General features: G+C 37.8%; 1 long non-coding RNA gene across 1 annotated transcript; it reads left to right on the top strand.

The window, feature by feature from the left end:
• The first annotated feature begins 12,032 nt into the window (after positions 1 to 12,032).
• On the top strand, positions 12,033 to 12,632 carry LOC131598952 (uncharacterized). Its single transcript, XR_009282453.1, has 2 exons — positions 12,033 to 12,270; positions 12,358 to 12,632. It is a non-coding gene; the product is annotated as an uncharacterized LOC131598952 (long non-coding RNA).
• The last annotated feature ends 7,958 nt before the right edge of the window (positions 12,633 to 20,590 follow it).

Genomic DNA, 20,590 nt, shown 5'->3' with positions numbered 1-20,590 from the left:
GCCTACCGCGGTAAATCTTGATCGGGATGATCATGGCAAGTCGGTTGATGTAAAAAGGTATAGAGGTATGATCAGTTCCCTACTTTACCTTACCGCTTCTCGTCCCGATATTATGTTTAGTGTTTGTATGTGTGCAAGATATCAATTATGTCCTAAGGAGTCTCACTTAAAAGCCGTTAAGCGCATACTTAAGTATCTTGTTGGTACAACTAAGCATGGCTTATGGTTCTCCAAAGGTAGTGATTGCTCTTTGATTGGATATTCTGATTCCGATTTTGCCGGTTGCAAATTGGATAGGAAAAGCACTAGCGGCACATGTCATTTCTTTTCAAATTCCTTGGTTAGTTGGCATAGCAAGAAACAAGTGTCCGTTGCTTTGTCAACCGCCGAGGCGGAATATGTGGCGGCCGGTAATTGTTGTGCTCAAATACTATGGCTCAAACAACAATTACTTGACTTCAGTGTCAAGCTTGATCATACTCCTATCTTTTGTGATAACACAAGTGCTATAAATTTAACCAAAAATCCGGTCTTGCACTCTCGCACTAAACACATAGAAATTTGACACCATTTCCTTAGAGATCATGCTGAGAAGGGTGATGTAGTGTTTGAGCATGTTGATAGCAAAAATCAACTTGCCGATATCTTTACAAAACCACTAGCTACCGAGCCCTTCTTTCACATCCGTAGGGAACTTGGGATCCTTGATATATTGGATAGGTTGCAACTATGAGTAGTTGCATGTGATTTATTTATTATTATTATCTATGTTCTCACAAATGTATTGAAGTGTTTATTCAAAGATATGTGAGGGCATGTTTCTCCATCTCCCATGCGTAAAGGTAATATCGTTTCAACCTTAGATCCACTTCATGATAATATATCAATATGGTAAAGTTGTGAATTGTTCATAAGTGTGTATGTTTTATGCATAATTTGGTTGTGACATACATACATTCATTGCATCAAACCAAATTTTGAAATTTGCAAAACATAGGTCGACCTACTCTTTCTGTGAGTCGACCTACCCAAAGAAATTTTTTAAAAATCTGAGGCTAATGCGTCGACGCATTACCTGCATAGGTCGACGCATCGTTTGCAGAATTTCAAAATTAGGTTACATTTAAAAAGGGGGCTCAAGGTAAATCATTCTCTCTTCTTCCTTCTAGTGCCGTCGACCTCCACACCAGAGAATGCTAACATCTTCATCTAATACTCATCAAACTCCTCTCAATCATTCATCAATGGCTTCCTACAAATCCTCAAGAAAGAGAGCAAGCAGAGGGGACTCCTCTTCTCATCCACAACCTGAAATAGAAGATGCTCTATCTCTTATTCCCGACGCTCTTGTTGAATCATACTCAGCCCACTTCAGCAAAAGAAAAGTCATCAAGAAATTCATGCTATTCACGGGAACCTTGCGTAGACTTAATCTACAACGGGTAATCGATTTGCTTGAAGTTCAAAAATTAGGTGCTTTTCTTGAACTAAGTCATGATTACAATGAGGATTTAGTTTGGGTTTTCTATAATGGGATGGAAGGACACTTCCAAGGTAGTTCCTTCAATTTTCAGATGGGTACAACCACTTACGCCATTACCGACAGCACTTGGAGGTATGTCGGTTTGTTTCCGCCAAGTGAGAATGCGGTCACGGTAACTGACACCAACGTGTTGACTCAGTTTGACTACAATGTTGCACTGAACAACATCTTGAGGCACCCTCATTCTTACCATATCGTTCAAAGCAATTTGTTCCCTCGGACGGCTACTACAGGTCTACTGAACATAATTGATAGAATCCTGCAGTGGATTGTGGCACGAATTATCCGACCTAAGCAAGGTGAATACTCTTGTGTTGACCAACAAGAAGTGTATCTAGTTTGGTTGATCAAGAATAGAATTCTGGTAAATTGGCCTCATTTTATAGTAAAGCGGATGTTTGATTTGAAGGAATCAGGAAGAGGCACTGTTATTGGATATGCATCATTCATCCATTGGGTGCTTAATAAGGTAAATATTCCGTCTCAACGGCTTCTCAAGAAGTCCATCTCAATCGACCAAGAATTCACAAAGAAAACTTTGAACATGATGGGATTCTTCTACAATCAAGCCACATGTACCTATAGATCTATTCTACGGGGAAACAATCCTGACCTAAACCGAGAAGATGAGGATGATATGAATATTAATGAAGGGGAAGACAATGAAGGTGAAGACGAAGATGAAGATGTGGGTGCTGAAAATGCTGGATCTAATGTTGCTAAGTTGATTGAGGCTATGCGTCTCTAACAAATTGAGAATCAGAATTTGATAAATGAGCGCCTTAGTACTTTGACCACCCGTGTCACTGAGCAAGGTGCCCAATTTACGGCCTATTCCACAATTCAAGAGCAACGGTACAACACGCTCTATGGTATGATCGATGCTCAAAGCAACCAACTCTCTTCCTTCACAAACGCCTTTATGCAACACTACCCATTCCCTAAGTTCATACAGCTCAACCTCCACCTTCGGATCAAGAGAGAAATGAAGATGATGATGCCTAGTGTCCTCTTTTCATGCATGAACCATTTACATCCTTTCATGAACAATTTAAGTGTTTTTGTGTTTTTATTTTAATGTTATGCTGAACAAATTTCTTCCGTACTATGTGTTTTGTGTAAGAATATTATTTGAGCTATGTGCTCATTGTGTGTTTGGTTATTTATGTTATGTTGCCTTTTAATTTTGCCATTAAGCATTGTTTTATGTTAATGATTGCTTTGTGATTATGATTGCAAAAGGGCTTAGTAATGATCAAACTTGAATGATATTATCCCACCATGTATGTATAATATTGCTTGTCTCTTTTTGATGTTGTCAAAGGGGGAAAAATGCAGTGAATTAGCACACTACAGCAAATACATGCACCAAGACAGGGGGGCAAGTAGAAAGGGGGGAAAGCACTCTGATTTAAGCAATAACTCTACAAAAATTCACAAGTTTTGCCATCATCAAAAAGGGGGAGTATGTGAGGGCAATGGTGTAGTTATCATGATGTCAAAACATTGTGAATTAGCTACAACTAGAGTGGAATCATATAAATCAAATGGATGCAACAAAGACAACCACTTTTGGCTACAAGACACCAATAGGTCGACTCACAAATACCATAGGTCGACCTACTGCAAGCATTTTGTGAAGTATTTCATGTAAAGGCTGAATGCGTCGATGCATTGCCTCCTCAGGTCGACGCATGGGATTTTGGAGGAATCTCGGGTATGCGCATGCCGACCCTTCAGGTCGACGCATCCAATCTTGGTGACTCAAGGATGTAGTGTACGAACAAAATGCGTCGACGCATTGATGGCTCAGGTCGACGCATGGCATTTTGAGGAAATCTTGGGTATGTGCACACCGACCCTTCAGGTCGACGCAAGTGTCACACTTAGCTCATTTTCAGGTACAAAATTCTCAATAGGTCGACCTATGCAGGGGAGCAGGTCGACCTACCGCTTCTTATACTGGTTTTTGCTGTGTTCTAGTTGGCCTATGCAAAGGGTGTGGTATAAATGTCCAATTGATCATTATCAAGCATTTTAAGAAGAAACGTGAAAGATATTCTCAAGCTTCTTCTCATCTTCAACCTTTCGCTTATTGATCAAAAATCACGCATAATCTTCTTTTTCGATTGGAGTAAGGAATGTGTGTTGATAAGGTTCGACGGTAGACATTTGTCTTGTTTGAGATTCGACGGTAGACATTTTTCTTGTTCGAGTGAAGATTCTTGAGGGTGTTTCTTGTATAAAACCTTAGGGTTTTTCCTTCTTCATCAAATATTTGGTACGAAAGTTTATGACAATCGATTCGCTTTGGTAATCAGTTCAGCCGTGCATAAGGGATTGAGGGATTGAAGATCCGCTCAATAAATTTGCTACAACCGGAGGATTGAAAAAGGAACTATCGGGGTCTTGATCGGTGAAGGTCATTGACATTGATTTGATTCAACTTGAATCAAGGGGAGGATTGAATTGTATTCAATTTTGCTGCATGTGTGTAGTTGGTGATTGGTAAATTCTATCCTTGTTAAACATTTTGTAATCAAATAAAACTTTCCTAATTTCATTTGAAATTAGGGGTAGACGTACTCCTGCGAGGACGATAGAGGAACTGCCTTAACAAATCTCGTGTTCTTTATCGTTATTACTTCTATCTTGTTTCTATTCGTTTTGTTAAATTTCCATTGTTGAACAAAAATTAAGGTTTGGTAAATATCGATCACCAAGTGTTCGATAAATTTCATCAACCAATTTTTGTTCAAATTTTGGTATAAACGTTCATTGTGAGTAATATACTATTAAGTGTGTAATTGACGTAATTAATAAATTCGTTCAAACGTAATTCATTATTCGTCGTTTTTCATCCGTTCGGTTTAGTGCACATATCCGGTTCCCGATAACGCGATCGCTCCGAGACGATTAGGTGATTCAGGGAAGTCACGTTTCAAAAGCTAAAATTTTCTTAAGTCGGAAAAAGGTGGTCTATTCACCCCACTCTAGACCATTCCTATTGTCTAACAGTATACCACGTTTTTGGAGAATGGAAAGAAATTCCAGAAATTGCATAGGATAGACCATATTTATTGGAAAAGGGAATGAAATTCCAGAAAGTGCATATGATAGTCCAAGTTTTTGGAGAAGGGAAAGAAATTCCAGTTTGAGTTTTATTCGCGACGATTTTGGAGAAGGGAAAGAAATTTTCAGAAATTGCATGTGTTTACGGTGATTTCCGGTAAACAACCGCTAGTCCTCCAAACTATGAACATACTTTGGTTACTTGCAGGATCGACAAGATTGATCCTAGGACATGTGTCGAAAAGTTGTCTTTTATGATGACTTGTTTCATACTCTTTTGGTTTTTAGTTCCTTTAGAATGTGATGGTATAAATCTACGAACAGCTACGAAATGAAACTAAGTAAAGATGCAACGAAACATAAATTGGTTAGACAATAAACATAAATAAACTTCGACGAGAATGTAAAAGAAATTTAAATTTTGAATATATGAAAAGACTTGACGAGAAAGTAAAGGAAGTTAAAGATACTTCGATCTTATAATAGAAAGATAAACATATACAAGGTGTTGGTGTTACACGTACATTTCTCAACGAAAACTCTTTCTCTAACGCTTGATACTTGAGTGATTTGTGAGTAATTTGTACAAAATGAACACCCCGGATCCTATTACTAAGACCCTTATTTATACTAATTTGACCCTAATGGTCCTACACTAATGAAACGCCACGTTACCCATATACATGTGCTTCGAATTCCTAGGGATCCATCTATCCTCCTTGATTCAAACAGAACTTTTTGAATTTCAAACCTTCCCTCTCGAACCTTATATGATCCGTGACAACGTGTCTTTCGTGAGAATGTATCAAAATACCTTAAGTTTCAACAATCTTTGTATTTAGAAGACCACTCGAGGCTTCGAAGACTGCCTATCTCGATTCAGCTTCGATTTTAGGAATCTTTATCATATATAACATTCTCAAAAATAGCCATTCAAAGCCATTCTTTCTTCGAAACTTAAATCTTCAAAGAATATACATATCATTCGAAATCTCCAGCTAACAAATTGCCCCCAATAAATGCCTGTTTCAGAAAACTAATAGAAATAGGCATTTCTTGACATTATAAGATTTCGACCTCCTCGTAATCTTTTGAGTTCCAAGATTCTAAATAACGTCACAATCACTTATGACCTTTCTTTCAAAAACGTCTTGTCATTTTCAAAAACGTCCCTTCAGGACGTGCATTCTCACGTCTTAACATTATTCATGATTATTACTCCTAGATACTAGGAGTAAGGCTAATAATTGTTCGACCGTCAGATGAGTAAATCAGCTGCTGATGCGTGTCTTATTAACTTCACTAAAATAATAAAATAGAGATTTGAAAAGTTTTTACTAAACCTTTAAATATAAGGGCTTCATCATTTAGGATTTTTTTCTTCTTCATTCACCATCGTTCTTTAACATCTCCAAACGCAGAAACAAAACCCTTTTTTATTTCAACTCTATTTTTGAAGCGATTCAACCATGGCGTCTTCCACTATTTAAAACCCAACAACAAAAACAATAGACGCTCTTCAACCTGTCCATCAACTCCAACGTCCTTCACAAGTGGGAAATCAACAATACATTCCATAGCCGAATCTGGAAGAGACTCGTGCCATTTACGTCTCTCAGGTAATTATCTGATTCTTGCTTTCTAGAAAAACTCATGCTTTCATGGGTCCTTTACCTGATCGTTATAATCATCTTCCGAATAAATTATTTCCTGTTTACTATAAGACCAGGCCTTTAGTTAGTAAAAACAAGATAGATAAAGAGGGTAAACCACTTCTTGCTGAAAATGCTACCATGGAAGGCGCTTCAACTGAAGCTTTTGCAGTCCCAGAGAAGATTAGTTTAAAATACATGACTAACATTCTTAGGGTTTTTAGGGCAATTCCTCTAGCAAAAGATCCTAAGCTTTATTATGCTTGGTTAGCTAAAGTTGAAGCCAAAAAGGCTCCGTTTTGGAAAGAATTAGGGATTTATGATTTGATCCAATTATCCAAAACAGGTTTAGAATATAACCAAACCATGTTAGTAGCATCCGTGTATTTCTGGGATGCTTCCCATAACACTTTCCATCTCCCATATGGGATGATTACCCCAACTCTTTTTGACATAGTCGCTATCACATGGCTTCGACCAACAGGGGAAGTCTTTGACCCTAATTATATGGATACTGATACCATACAATTTGGTGAGATTAAAGCCACCTATATTGTGTTCACTACAAAACATCATGACAAAACGAATGATGAAGTATCAAACGAAGAGCACATTGCATTTCTGGTACTTTGGCTTTTGAGGTGCGTCTTCTGCTCCAGATCCCTTCAAGTAGCCAAAAGGTATCTCTGTATGGCCAATCAACTTAATGCTGGAAAAAAGTTGAACTTGAGCCAACTAATTCTAGGGTATCTTTATGAAAGTCTTGGCAAGTCAGTGGACTTCATCAAAGACTATAAGAATGGATCTTCTTTACTTTTTCCTGGACCTTTTTGGTTACTGCAGTTGTGGCTTAACGCCACCTATGAAGCTTTTCTTCCAAATAAAGGCATTGTTGACGAAAACGGCACAGCCATTCAAAACCGAACAGTCGAAGGGACAAGACTCGCTCATCTAACTCCTCTAGAAGAAGGAGGAAAACTCCCTGAAGCATTTCTAGCATATATCATGATGTTTGATAAACTTACCATTTCAGTCCTTCGATGGCTCCATTTGTAAAAAGAGAAGTAGGCCCTGAATGGTTCACGCGAAAGTTTCCTGCACCTTCTCCAGATCAACAAGCTGAATCAATGGCTGTTTGGGAAGCCTTTCTAACTCCTAAGATGTTGTATCATCGACTACGGATGACAAAGAGCCATTGCTGCCTTCTCAGCTATCAACCTAATCTTGTGTCAAGGCAATTTGGGCTGGTTCAGCTCAAACCTAAATGTATGGATGACAGAAAGAGCCATATGTGTCTGCATACTATGCATTCATATGAAGAAAACTATGAGTCTTAAATTGCCAAATATGTTGGCATCACAACTCTTTCTCCTATCTCTTTCGAACCTGCATTTTATTCCACTATAGACTTTCATCAATGGTGGGCAGAATATTATGACAACCAATCTTCGATGTCGCTGGTCTTTCGAAAGAACTAACTGAGGCTTTTGTTGCCGTGCAGGAGCGCTTCCAAAAAGGTACTTCGATGCATATTAAAGAAATCCAAGCTTTCCAAAGATTCTTTGAAACTATCTATAGACCCAATGATCTTAGTCAGACCGTTCGTGAAGCTGCACATACTTTACGTGAAAAGTTTTCTAATAAACTGGATAAGCTAAATTTGCCCACGTACGTTCGACCTGCATACTATGCATTCATCTGAAGAAAACTATGAGTCTGAAATTGCCAAATATGTTGGCATCACGACTCTTTTTCCTATCTCTTTTGAACCTGCATTTTATTCCACTATATACTTTCATCAATGGTGGGCAGAATATTATGACAACCAGATATTCGATGTCGCGGGTATTTCGAAAGAACTAACTGAGGCTTTTGTTGTCGTGCATGAGCGCTTCCAAAAAGGTACTTCGACGCATATTAAAGAAATCCATGCTTTCCAAATATTCTTTTAAACTATCTATAGACCCAATGATCTTAGTCAGACCCTTCGTGAAGCTGCACATACTTTACGTGAAAAGTTTTCTAATAAACTGGATAAGCTGAAATTGCCCATGTACGTTCGACTTGAACAACGTTATGAAGTGGCTTTCAAACTATATCCCCCCAAATTCCCTCCACTACCCAGTGCTGACTTTGGTGTGGCTTTAAGCCCTCCTTTCCCATACTGGTTTGTGTGTGGGAATGTCTTAAAAATTCTTCGCGAACAATTCAAAAAACGTGCCGAACGAGTGGTTCCGACTAAGCATATCTTGGATAATTTCAAAGGACATTTTCACATAAGTCTCGAGCACGTTAGTGTTTTGACTCCAATACCTGAATGTTGGGAACTGGATAATCTTTTGATTAGAATTTTTTCTTTATCTCTATACTAACTTATTTTTTTTCGCTTGTAACACTAAGCCGAAAAAGAGTTATCAAAGATGTTGCTGCTCGCAAGGCCGCTGCAGCTTCGAAAGGCAAGAAAGCAAGTGGGGATGACTCCACAGATACTGGAAAAAAACCTGCGGTAAGTACTTTTTCACTCTCTAATTTATGCTTTATTCCAATGGTATTTAAGCCTTTGACATAACTATTTCTAGAGTTCTAAGCCTCCAATAACTCCCAAACGGAAAGCTTTGACTACCAGTGCCACGATTGCTTCAGATGATGAGGATGGATCTCCCCCTCATACCAAACAAGCGGTGAAGAAAAGAAAAAGAGCCACCGTCTCTTCGGCTAGGGGAAAAGGATCTGGTACTTCGAAGCCTACATATTCGAGTGACAAAATATCTTCCGACGAGCAACCTCGAAAGATAGCTGGAACCGTTCCAGTTGGCGAAAGTCATAACTCGAGCCTATATAATATCCCAGCAAAGGTAACAAATCTTGTCTTTTATCACTTTACTGCATACTTCATCTTAACCTTTAATCCTGAGTTTATGTTTCCCTAAATTTGTAGGACGATGTGGGTACCGCTACCTCTGATCTCAAAACATCATATTTTCCTGTTGATATTGATAATTTTCAAGGTATATTCTCACATTCCTTATATTTACCAGCAATTTTCCTTCATAGCTTTTGTTTTGATATGCTGTAATTTTCATGGCAGGTATTCCTCAACGAAATTCCCCCGCTCTCTCTCCAGTTCTCGAAGATGGTGAACCATCCACCAATGTCCCTTCCATTGAACATACTGAAGGTATTCGCTCAAATGACTCATCTTCAGTCATTGATCAAGATGTTGAGATGGAAGATAATCCTCAGCTATCTAATACCAGTGAAGAAGTTGAACAATCTATGGGGAGTGAGGAAACTAACCCTGAGAACAAAATCAAGGATGAATCCTCCAGTCAACCTCAACTAGAAAACAAAGAGAATCAACCCTTTGGGAAGATCGTTGTTCACGCAACTACTTCGACCAATGCTCCTCCTATAATCTCCTCAGCTGAGTTAGAGCAACTCAAAACCACTAACCCTGCAAGCTTCCTCAAGGCTATGATGAATGCAAAGAGAATTTCGTCTATCACAGACGGAGCCTCTTCGACCACCCCTGTGGACAACAGCGCGGAACCTGACAACCAAAACCTCCCTCACAAAATAAAGGAAAATTTTTTTGGTACTGACCTTATCGAAGCACTGAGAAAAGATGCTACCAGCTGTTTTGGACTGAAGAATCTTCTAAAGAAAGTATACTTGCTCAATGTCTCTGACGAGGTCTCACAAGTGATTGTTTCACTAGGTCTCTTACTCGACCAACTCCAATCAGATAATCTTCGAAAACAAGAGGATAATCTAAAGTTAAGCACGAAAGTAGCTACACAAACCTCTTCATGGAAGGCTGCTGGTGAATCAACTATCAAAGTTGACACTCTAGAGCTCGAACGTTCGAAGTCTCAACAAGAATATGAGACCTGTGGGGCAAATATCAAGTCTTGGGAGGAAGAGATTGAGTGTCTTCAAGGGAAAGTGAAAGTTTCTAAGGATCGTCGAGATGAGATTCAACAGCTAAATCGAAAAGAAATAGACGAAGTAATCCAGGCGGGCATTCGCCATATCGAAATGGCTCAGAAATTGGGGTCAAAAATCAAAGAGTTGAGGAAGCAACAAGCCACGATCGACCGACGCTTGTCCATACTAGCCTCTCAATACTCCAACATGAAGAACAATCTTCCTGATGATTTTGGTCATTAATCAATTGTACTAGTCTTTAGAGTACCTTTTAATTGTTCACCCTTCTTTTGTAATCAAACATGTTAATGGATATGACTCTTTCTTGGCTATTTTTATTATGCAATATTACGAATACCATTTCCTTGGAAAATCTTCTATTTATTATATTTTCACCTTTTTAGCCATCATAATTACCTTGATAGCATATACACGCAATGTAATTATCCTTCGCAGCCACTTCGTTTTGATTTGACGTTCCATTACTCTAGAGGTCATAGTAGTCAGTTAATTATGACTTTCCTTTTCCAAAACGTCTTATTAAGATGTGCGCATGTCAGTTTTAGCATGATTGCGCTTCAACTTCCAAGACTAGTAAACGGCGGACTACACATCTTAACATGGAACTAACACGGGGCCCACTAACCTTTCCAAGCGTAACCAATCTCCGATGCAAGTTACTTCTATATAAACCCTTCTATTCTTCGTCATTGTTTCCCATCTTTCCAATAACTCTTTCAAACAACCTTTCATCTTCTTCATTTCTCTTTTGCAACAACAATGTCTCTAACTTTTAACAACATTATTTCTGCCATTCACAAAGAGTTCAAACCTTTACCTATAGAATTTCACAGGCATGGCGTTGATCTAGAAGAAATGTTCACCACCCAACGCTTGGGACACTATCTTACCATTCTGGAAGGTCCAGTGTACCCCAACATGCTTGCGGACTTCTGGATGCATGCGTCTGTTCAGATGGACCAAGAGGGAAAGATTACCATCTTCTCTGAAGTTTCTGGTTCTCGCATTATCATCTCTGCGAAACTTATTTCCAGAGTCATGAGGTGTGAGAACGTTGGTTCTCTCTGTGACGATCCTTTTAGCCAAACCATTTCTGATGTTTTAAGGAGTATTTTTGCTAGTCCCAACCATGCTTTTTCTGCCTTTGTGGGCAGAATCTGGCACCAACTTCTTGTGGGTAATTTTCTCCCACGAAAGGAAAATCAGGAAAGCATAATGATGTGGGACATCCATTTTATGCTTTACGCCTTGCAAAAACGAAAGATCAACATCCCTCTCATGATCTTCAAGCATCTCACCGAGGCTGTTATTACCTCTCGCCATGGCAATATAAGTGTTCAACACTTACTCTTGGAGTCAATATATCCCTCCTTTTTTATATATATATATATATATATATATATATATATATATATATATATATATATATATATATATATATATATATATATAATGAAAATACACTGATAATGTAAAGCAGTTTTACACTGTCATTGAATTTTGACTTTTATTTTAATTATTTATAAAATAATACATGTGAATGGTTGTGATACACTGACTGTGTAAAAATTTTTACACGGACAGCACATATTTATTAAACCCTATATATATGGTTGTTTTAAAATATTCATTTATAATTAAAAAAATATTTTTACATGGACAAGGAAAACATCAAGTGCAACCTTTGGTGCACGTGTAGTGGAAGTTTGATTATTGCAAATCAGAATATGACTCTTCGAGGAGTTATTAGATCTACAATGAAACATTTAATTAGTAAATAAATATATGTTTACATCTCATCAATGCATTATTTTTGAAATGAAGTAAACAATTTCGTGTGTATGTGAAAATAATATTGAAATTCTAAAATGAATTCTAACAACTATTAAGAGACATTAATCATAAATTCTAATTTAAAAATTGTTATTTTTCACACTATAAAATAATAATAAAATGTATATTTTAAAATACAAATTAAAGAACATATGGCCGAGATTCTTAAGTTTGTTAGTGTCATAATTATTTTTCTTTTCATATTCTTCGTTGTAACCGATGGTAAGTTCAATTTTACAATTTATTTTTAAAATTTAGGCTTAATATTTCGTTTTTTATTATTAAATTTTTTGTAATTTAACATCACAGGAGTTATCATATGTGAAACTACTAGATATTGTCGTAGAGAAATGACTAAATGCTTTCGTCCTAAACTTCCAAAGTGTGTATCAGGGATATGTCAATGTTGCTAATTGTAGGAATAAAGTTAAAAAATAATTCCAAGTACTTGCATGTATAATGTATAATGGTTGTACTTTAATAATTTTCTCAAACTTCAACCTATGTTCTCTGAACTTTCAAATTAATTTGATCCACTCAAATGCTTATTATTTTTTTATACAAAAATGCTTATTATTTTATTATACCAGTGTTACTACGTTAGTTCACTCTTTCAAATTAAGATGCCCACTTTAATAATAAACTAGATAATAAATATTAAGATACCCACTTTAATAATAAACTAGATAATAAATACCCGTGATTTCACACCGTTTATTTTAGGTATCAATTTTTTTTTTTAAATAAGTGATGGAATTAAAGGGAGCAAAAGGGATGTTCCGCCCCGATACAACAAATAAAAAACTACCTTTCAAAACAAAGAAGAGGTAGAATGTTCCAATAATAAAAACTACAAAGATTGACTCTCCTATGAGAGGCACACAACCACCTCCAAGATAGTGATACAATATCCGACATACATTCGGTAAAACTAAAGTCTTCCTTCTTAAAGATCACCGCATTGCGCTTTAACCAAATCACCCAAACCGTAGCAAGCCAAACGGTACCCACAATCATTCGCTTGTTTAAACAAAGAATCTTCCCGAAGAAATGAAAGAAATCACCAAACTCATCAATAGTCAAATCTTCGGATATATCAAGCCACATAAACACCCTTCTCCAAATTCGGATCGTGATATTACACAAGAAGAAGAGATGAGATAAAGTTTCCTCCTCTTTAGAACATAAGGCACAAACTGCATCACTTCCTCCCTCCAAGACACCCCTTCTCACCAATTGATCTCTAGTTGGGATTCTATTTAATAAAAATCTCCAACAAAAACAAAGAATTCTAGGAGGAACTTTGAACTTCCATAAATAGTTTAAAGCCAAAACCTTATTTCTTTCCATCGGAGGACCGGAAAGAGACGCCTTCAAAAACTCATAGCAAGAGTTAACGGAAAAGCACCCATTTGAAGACAAAGCCCAAGAGAAGCTATCAACACAATTCTCTTTAATCGGAACCAAATTAAGAACACCCTGTAAGTCTTTAATCCCCGCTGTCAGCTGCCAAGTGAAGGCAGAATCCAGAACCGAAGCTTCGCATGCAGCAGCCGGCCTGGAAACAGTATCAGTAGCCGGTGTAACAGAAGCAGTAGCCGTTGGAACGCTACTGCTGCACCTATCCTGATGCTCCATATCAGCAGCAACAGCAGCCGCCGGGCTCCCTTCATCGAACCAACTCGAGAATTTCCAGCACCAACCTCCATCAATAAAGTCCCCTGCAAAATGAATGGAATCCGAAAAATTCCCGGCTAGAGAAAATAAAAAAGGAAAAGATTCCATAAGAGATTTTCGACCCGTCCAAGACGCGTACCACAACGGCGTAGATGCTCCATTACCAATATTACATTTTATAGCACTCGTGAAATGATCAAATAAAAGCCTCTCAAAATTATCCGAGACTATTAAATCCCTCCACCAATGAGACTCCTTTTTAGACAAGATAGAAACATCCTCAATCAACACTTTAAGCCTCGTGTTGCCATACCGAGCTTCTAGCAAATCTTTCCACACCGTATCCGTTTCCGTTAGAATCCGCCACTTCCACTTACTAAGAAGAGCAACATTCATAATCTCCACATCTTTCACTCCCAAACCTCCTTCCTTTCTCGGTTTGCTTACCGTATCCCAATTAACCCAATGGATGGATTTGACAAGCTCACCTCCGCCCCATAGAAACTTGCTTTGGATGGATTTGATTTCTTGCAAAACCTTCTTAGGCGCCTTGTAGAAAGATAAAGAGTAAATCGGGATAGCACTAAGAACCGAATTAATCAACTCCACTCTACCCGCCATACTAAGGTACCTTACTCTCCACACATTTAACCTTTTTCTAAACTTAGCTAGAAGATCCTTCCACATTGATAATTTCCTTGGACTATCACCGACTCTCACACCAAGAAATTTAAACGGAAGAGAACCCACCTTGCACGTCAAGAAGGACGAAGCCGCCTCCATATACCCCTCTCCCACATTAATACCAAAAATATTACTCTTATGAAAGTTAACTCTTAGCCCCGTCATCATTTCGAACCCTCTAAGAATGGCTTTCATACTCCATAAATTCGAGGTATCTCCTTCGGCCAAAATAATAGTGTCATCCGCGAATTGTAGCAAATCCACCTCCTTATTCTCTTTGTAACAAAAACCCCGAAATTCCCCTAACTCCTTGGATCTTTTCATAAGAGCCGTAAGAGCCTCCATAACCAACACAAACACGAAAGGGGACAAGGGGTCACCTTGTCTAAGACCTTTCTCAATTCTAAAGTCTTTGGTATTACTTCCATTAACAAGAATGGACAAAGAATTAGTGAAGATACAACACTCCATCCATCTCAACCACCGATCTCCAAAACCCATCCTCTTTAAAATATATCTAACAAAGTTCCAACTTACTCTATCGTAAGCCTTCTCAAAATCGACTTTCAACACAACACAACTCCTTTTTTCTCTTTTAGCTAAGTCCAAAACCTCATTCACAACAAGAATTCCATCCATAATATTTCTTCCTTCAATGAAAGCCGATTGATTATTTGAAACAAGTTTCCCGATCACCTTCTTAAGCCTATTAGCCAACAACTTAGCCAAGATCTTGTACAAACTCCCCACCAAACAAATAGGCCGATATTCATACAAGGATTGCGGATTATTAACTTTAGGCACTAAAGTGATGAAAGAGGAGGTGCAAGCTTTTATAAGTTTAGACCTCTCATAGAAGTCTTGCACGAAAGAAAGGACATCCTCCTTTATCACCTCCCAAAACTTCTTAAAGAATTCTAACGAAAACCCGTCTGGACCGGGGCTTTTATTCCCATCACACGACCAAACCGCCTCTTTAACCTCTACCTTCGAAAACCTCCTCTCCAACCAACAAACCTCATTCTCATCCAAAGAATTGAAACCAATGCCTTCCGGAATCGGTCTCTCCATGTCCTCCTCCATATAGAACTCTCTAAAATGACTACTAACCTCCTCTTTAATATTCACAACACCTTCTATTCTCCCATTGGAGCCTTCTAAAGAAGTTATCGCTTTACGTCTATGTCTCTCCTTTAAAGAATTGTGAAAGAATTTAGAATTCTTATCTCCCTCCTTTAACCACAAATTACGAGACTTTAACCTAAGCATACTCTCTTTAATATTCAAATAATTCCAAAAATATTTTGTAGCCAAACTTCTATCTAAAACCTCCTTGCCGATGCCATCACCAAAGTTCACCTCTATAGCTTTATCTAAAATATTGATCTTCTCCGAAGCCTCTTCCACCTTCAAGTCGATCCATCCAAAAACCTCCCTATTCCACACCCGGAGACTCTCCTTAAGCTTTTTTAATTTCTCATAAAGCACAAAATCTCCCCTCCCTTTAACTTCCATCTTCTTCCATTCTTGAATAACAAACGAATTGAAACCTTGATGCTTGAACCAAGAATTATTGAAACAAAAAGGTTTTGGACCCCAATCTATCTTTCCCACCTTCAAACTAAATGGAGCGTGATCCGATATATCTCTTCTTTCTATTCTTTGGTCAACCACTTCCCACATCTCTAACATTTTCTTAGAAATAAGGAATCTATCCAATCTACTCATTGCTTTACCATTGTCTTTGAACCAAGAGAACCTCCCTCCAACACAATTAACATCTATCAAATCCATAACCTCCACGAAATTACGAAAGTCCTCCATCCCTTTCCAACACCGATGACCTCCATCTCCTAACCTCTCCTCTTTCTTCAAAACTTCATTGAAATCGCCAACAACACACCATTCCACGTGGGTTCTACCAAGTCTAAGATTAATCAAGGAATTCCAAGTGGATAATCTATCTAACCTCTTACAAGGCGCGTAGACATTAACAAGGTTGAACTCCTCACCTTTCCAAGTAACATTTATACCAACGAAACCTTTATCCAAGAAACTATAATTAACCGTGTGACTTTACAAGTTTTTAAAGTCACACTTATTCAAACCCCCCCCCCCCCCCTTTCTAAGTGTTTTTCTATCCTTCAATTGGCATCAGAGCGCCGGTTCTAGGTGTAAGCACTTAACCGTGTTAGATAAAAGATTCAGGGAGAAAAACACAAAGTCAATATGGTTGAAACAACTACATCTACTCCTACACCTGAACAGAACAACAATGGAAATGGAAATAGTAGCTTCAATGGATATAATAGACCACCAGTCTTTGATGGTGAAAATTTTGAATATTGGAATGACAGACTCGAAAGTTACTTTCTTTTTCAAGATGGTGACTTATGGGATCTTGTCTTGGATGGTTACAGACATCCAGTAAATGCTCGTGGAGTAAAGATGTCAAGACAAGAAATGAGTGATGAGAAAAAGAAGCAATTCAAAAATCATCACAAGTCAAGGACTATTTTGCTGAATGCTATTTCTCATGCTGAATATGAGAAAATAACAAACAGAGAAACTGCCTATGACATCTTTGAATCCTTGAAGATGACTCACGAAGGTAATGCCCAAGTCAAGGAGACAAAAGCTCTTGCTTTAATCCAGAAGTATGAAGCCTTCAAGATGGAGGAAGATGAAAACATTGAAGCAATGTTCTCCAGATTTCAAACTCTAACCGCTGGATTCAGAGTGCTTGACAAGGGATATACAAAAGCTGATCACGTCAAGAAGATCATCAGAAGCTTGCACAGAAGATGGGGCCCAATGGTGACTGCATTCAAGATTGGCAAGAATCTGAATGAAGTCTCTCTTGAAGAGCTGATCAGCGCCTTGAGGACTCATGAAATAGAGCTGGATGCTAATGAACCTCAGAAGAAAGGTAAGTCTATTGCTTTAAAATATTTGAATAAAAGATGCACTAACGCTTTTCAGGCGGAAGAAGAAGATTCTTAAGAGTCAGAATCAGAGGAAGAAGAAGATGAATTCTCTATGATCTCCAGAAGAGTAAGTCAACTCTGGAAGAGTGTAATACGGTGAACTGACTTTTTTATTTCGTAAATAAAATGTTGCGGTGAGCAAGAGTCGCCACCGACTTTTATTTTATCCAATTTAAAGAAAGGCTAAAAGAACAGAAAAAAAACCTTTTTTGAAAGAGATTGAGTTCGGGGGGTAAGTTATACAAAGGGAAGGTATAAAGCACCCTTTGTATCCATGGTTATCCATGGGCTCTTAATTGCTTAGCTCACTTTTGTTTTCGAAAATATTTGAAGTGTCGTGTGTGAATAGTAAAAACTTTGAAGAAGAACTCTAGCTTGTAAATAAGCGTAGTCTTTTTGAATTTGATTTGAAAAAGAGTGGGAAAAGAGTTTTGAATTTGAATTTGAATTGAGCAAGCATTTAAGAGCACCTACCCTAAGTTTAGAAAAAATGTTCTTTTAGTCTTCCGGACGAAAGGGTCTATCCATACCATGAGAGGGTAAGAAGTCTTTCAATAGGGTGTTAAGGGTCATCGAGAAATTATCGTTCGCCACAAGACTGTCCTGTTAGAACAAGATTTGTTCTGATCAATATTCTTAGTTTTGATGATAACAATGTATATGAATTTTGTATGAGATAATGTGGTAATCTAATCCTATGCAATTTCCATTTCAGGAATCACATAAAGAGTATGCACAAAATCAGCGCAAGAAGCATTGACTCAGAAGGTTCAGCATGCAACATCAGAACATGCTCTAGCAAGACATTAGAAGATGGTCAAGCAGAATCAGAACATGGTCTATGGAAGCATCAGAAGAACATGAGATCAGAAGCAGAAGCACTGAAGATTCTCATGGTATCACGCTAAGAAGCACTTCAAGGTCAGAAGACAAGAAAATGCTCTGCACCAAGTTGTTTGACTCTGATGATATTCAAACATTGTTTACACAAACATCAGATCAGAAGCAAGTATAAGATGGCAAGCTACGCTGACTGACAAAAGGAACGTTACAAGCTATTAAAGGCAACGTCAGTAGACACAGCGAATGCAAGGATCGAGGTAGTTGACAAAAGAGTGAAACATTAAATGCAATGTTGTACGGATCACGCAAAGCATTAAATGCTCCCAACGGTCATCTTCTCAAGTGCCTATAAATAGAAGTTCTAAAGAGAAGCTGAAAATAATACTTTGCGCAAACTTACAGAAACGCTGTCAAATTCAAAAGCTCTCAAACTTCATCTTCAACCTCACTACATTGCTGTTGTAATATCTTAGTGAGATTAAGCTTAAACTTAAGAGAAAAATCACAGTTGTGATAATAGCTTATTAAGAAGCATTGTAACTCTTATAAGAATTTGTTTAAATTAAGTTGTAAGAACTAGGTAAGATCAAGTTGTGATCGGATTCTCTAGAAAGTCTTAGAGGGTATCTAAGCAGTGCGTTCCTATAGTGATCAGGTTGTGATCAGAATACTCTAGAAGACTTAGAGGTTATCTAAGTGGAAAACCATTGTAATCTTGTGTGATTAGTGGATTAAATCCTCAGGTGAGGTAAATCACTCCAAGGGGGTGGACTGCAGTAGTTTAGTTAACAACGAACCAGGATAAAAATCATTGTGCAAATTGTTTTTATCTTACTAGTTTTAAAGCTACACTTATTCAAACCCCCTCTTTCTAAGTGTTTTTCAATCCTTCAATTGGCATCAGAGCGCCGGTTCTAAGGTGCAAGCACTTAACAGTGTTTAGAAAAGATTCAGGAAGAGAAAAACGCTTAAGTCAAGACGGCTGGTGAAGATCTAACACATACATCTACATCTGGCTCTGTTGAGCAACATAATGGAAATGGTAACAATGGTTATACTAGACCACCAGTATTTGATGGTGAAAACTTTGAATATTGGAAAGATAAACTTGAAATTTACTTTCTTGGTCTAGATGGTGACTTATGGGATCTTCTGATGGATGGTTAAAAACATCCAGTGAAAGCTAGTGGTGTAAAGCTTATAAGACAAGAGATTAATGATGATCAAAAGAAGCAATTCAAAAATCATCACAAGTGTAGGACTGTTTTGTTGAATGCTATCTCTCATGCTGAATATGAGAAGATATCTAACAGGGAAACTGCCTATGACATATATGAATCATTGAAAATGACTCATGAGGGAAATGCCCAAGTCAAGGAGACTAAAGCTCTTGCTTTGATCCAGAAATATGAAGCCTTCAAGATGGAGGATGATGAAAATATTGAGAAGATGTTCTCAAGATTTCAAACGCTAACTGCTGGATTAAGAGTTTCGGACAAAGGCTACACCAGGGCTGATCATGTCAAGAAGATCATCAGAAGCTTGCCAAGAAGATGGGGTCCTATGGTGACTGCTTTCAAAATTGCCAAGAATCTGAATGAAGTATCTCTTGAAGAATTGATCAGTGCTCTGAGGAGTCATGAAATTGAGCTGGATGCTAATGAACCTCAGAAGAAAGGTAAGTCTATTGCATTAAAATCTAATTATAAAAAATGCACTAACGCTTTTCAGGCTGAAGAAGAAGATTCTGAAGAATCAGAATCAGAAGAAGAAGATGAACTATCTATGATCTCCAGAAGGGTAAACCAACTATGGAAGAGCAAGCAAAGGAAGTTCAAAAACTTCAGAAGCTCAAAGAAGCCTGAAAGAGGAGAATCTTCTGGAAGTAGAAGATCTGACAAGAAGAAGGTCATTTGTTATGAGTGTAATGAGCCTAGACACTTCAAGAATGAATGTCCAAAACTTCAGAAGGAGAATCCCAAGAAGAAGTTTCATAAGAAGAAAGGTCTTATGGCAACATGGAATGATTCAAAATCAGAATCAGAATCAGACTCTGAAGGCGAGCCGGAAAACCTTGCACTGATGGCCACAGTGGATGATGGATCAGAATCTACATCAGAATCATATTCTGAAGAAGTATTTTCTGAACTATCTAGAGAATAGTTAGTTTCCAGTTTAACAGAACTTCTGGAACTCAAGGCTCATCTTAGTATCAAATACAAAAAGCTGAATAAGCAATTTGATTCTGAAACTAAGAAGCTGGAAGTGGAAAACTCTGAACTGAAGGAAAAAGTTTTAAAATTATCCAAAGATATTGGATCTCCTTCTGAATCAGAAAAATCCATTCCTAG

Source organism: Vicia villosa, linkage group LG4 (genome assembly GCF_029867415.1).
Source record: "Vicia villosa cultivar HV-30 ecotype Madison, WI linkage group LG4, Vvil1.0, whole genome shotgun sequence".
Lineage (NCBI taxonomy): Eukaryota > Viridiplantae > Streptophyta > Magnoliopsida > Fabales > Fabaceae > Vicia > Vicia villosa.
Note: the sequence above shows the minus strand (reverse complement) of the source record. Positions and strands in the feature narration are given on the sequence as shown.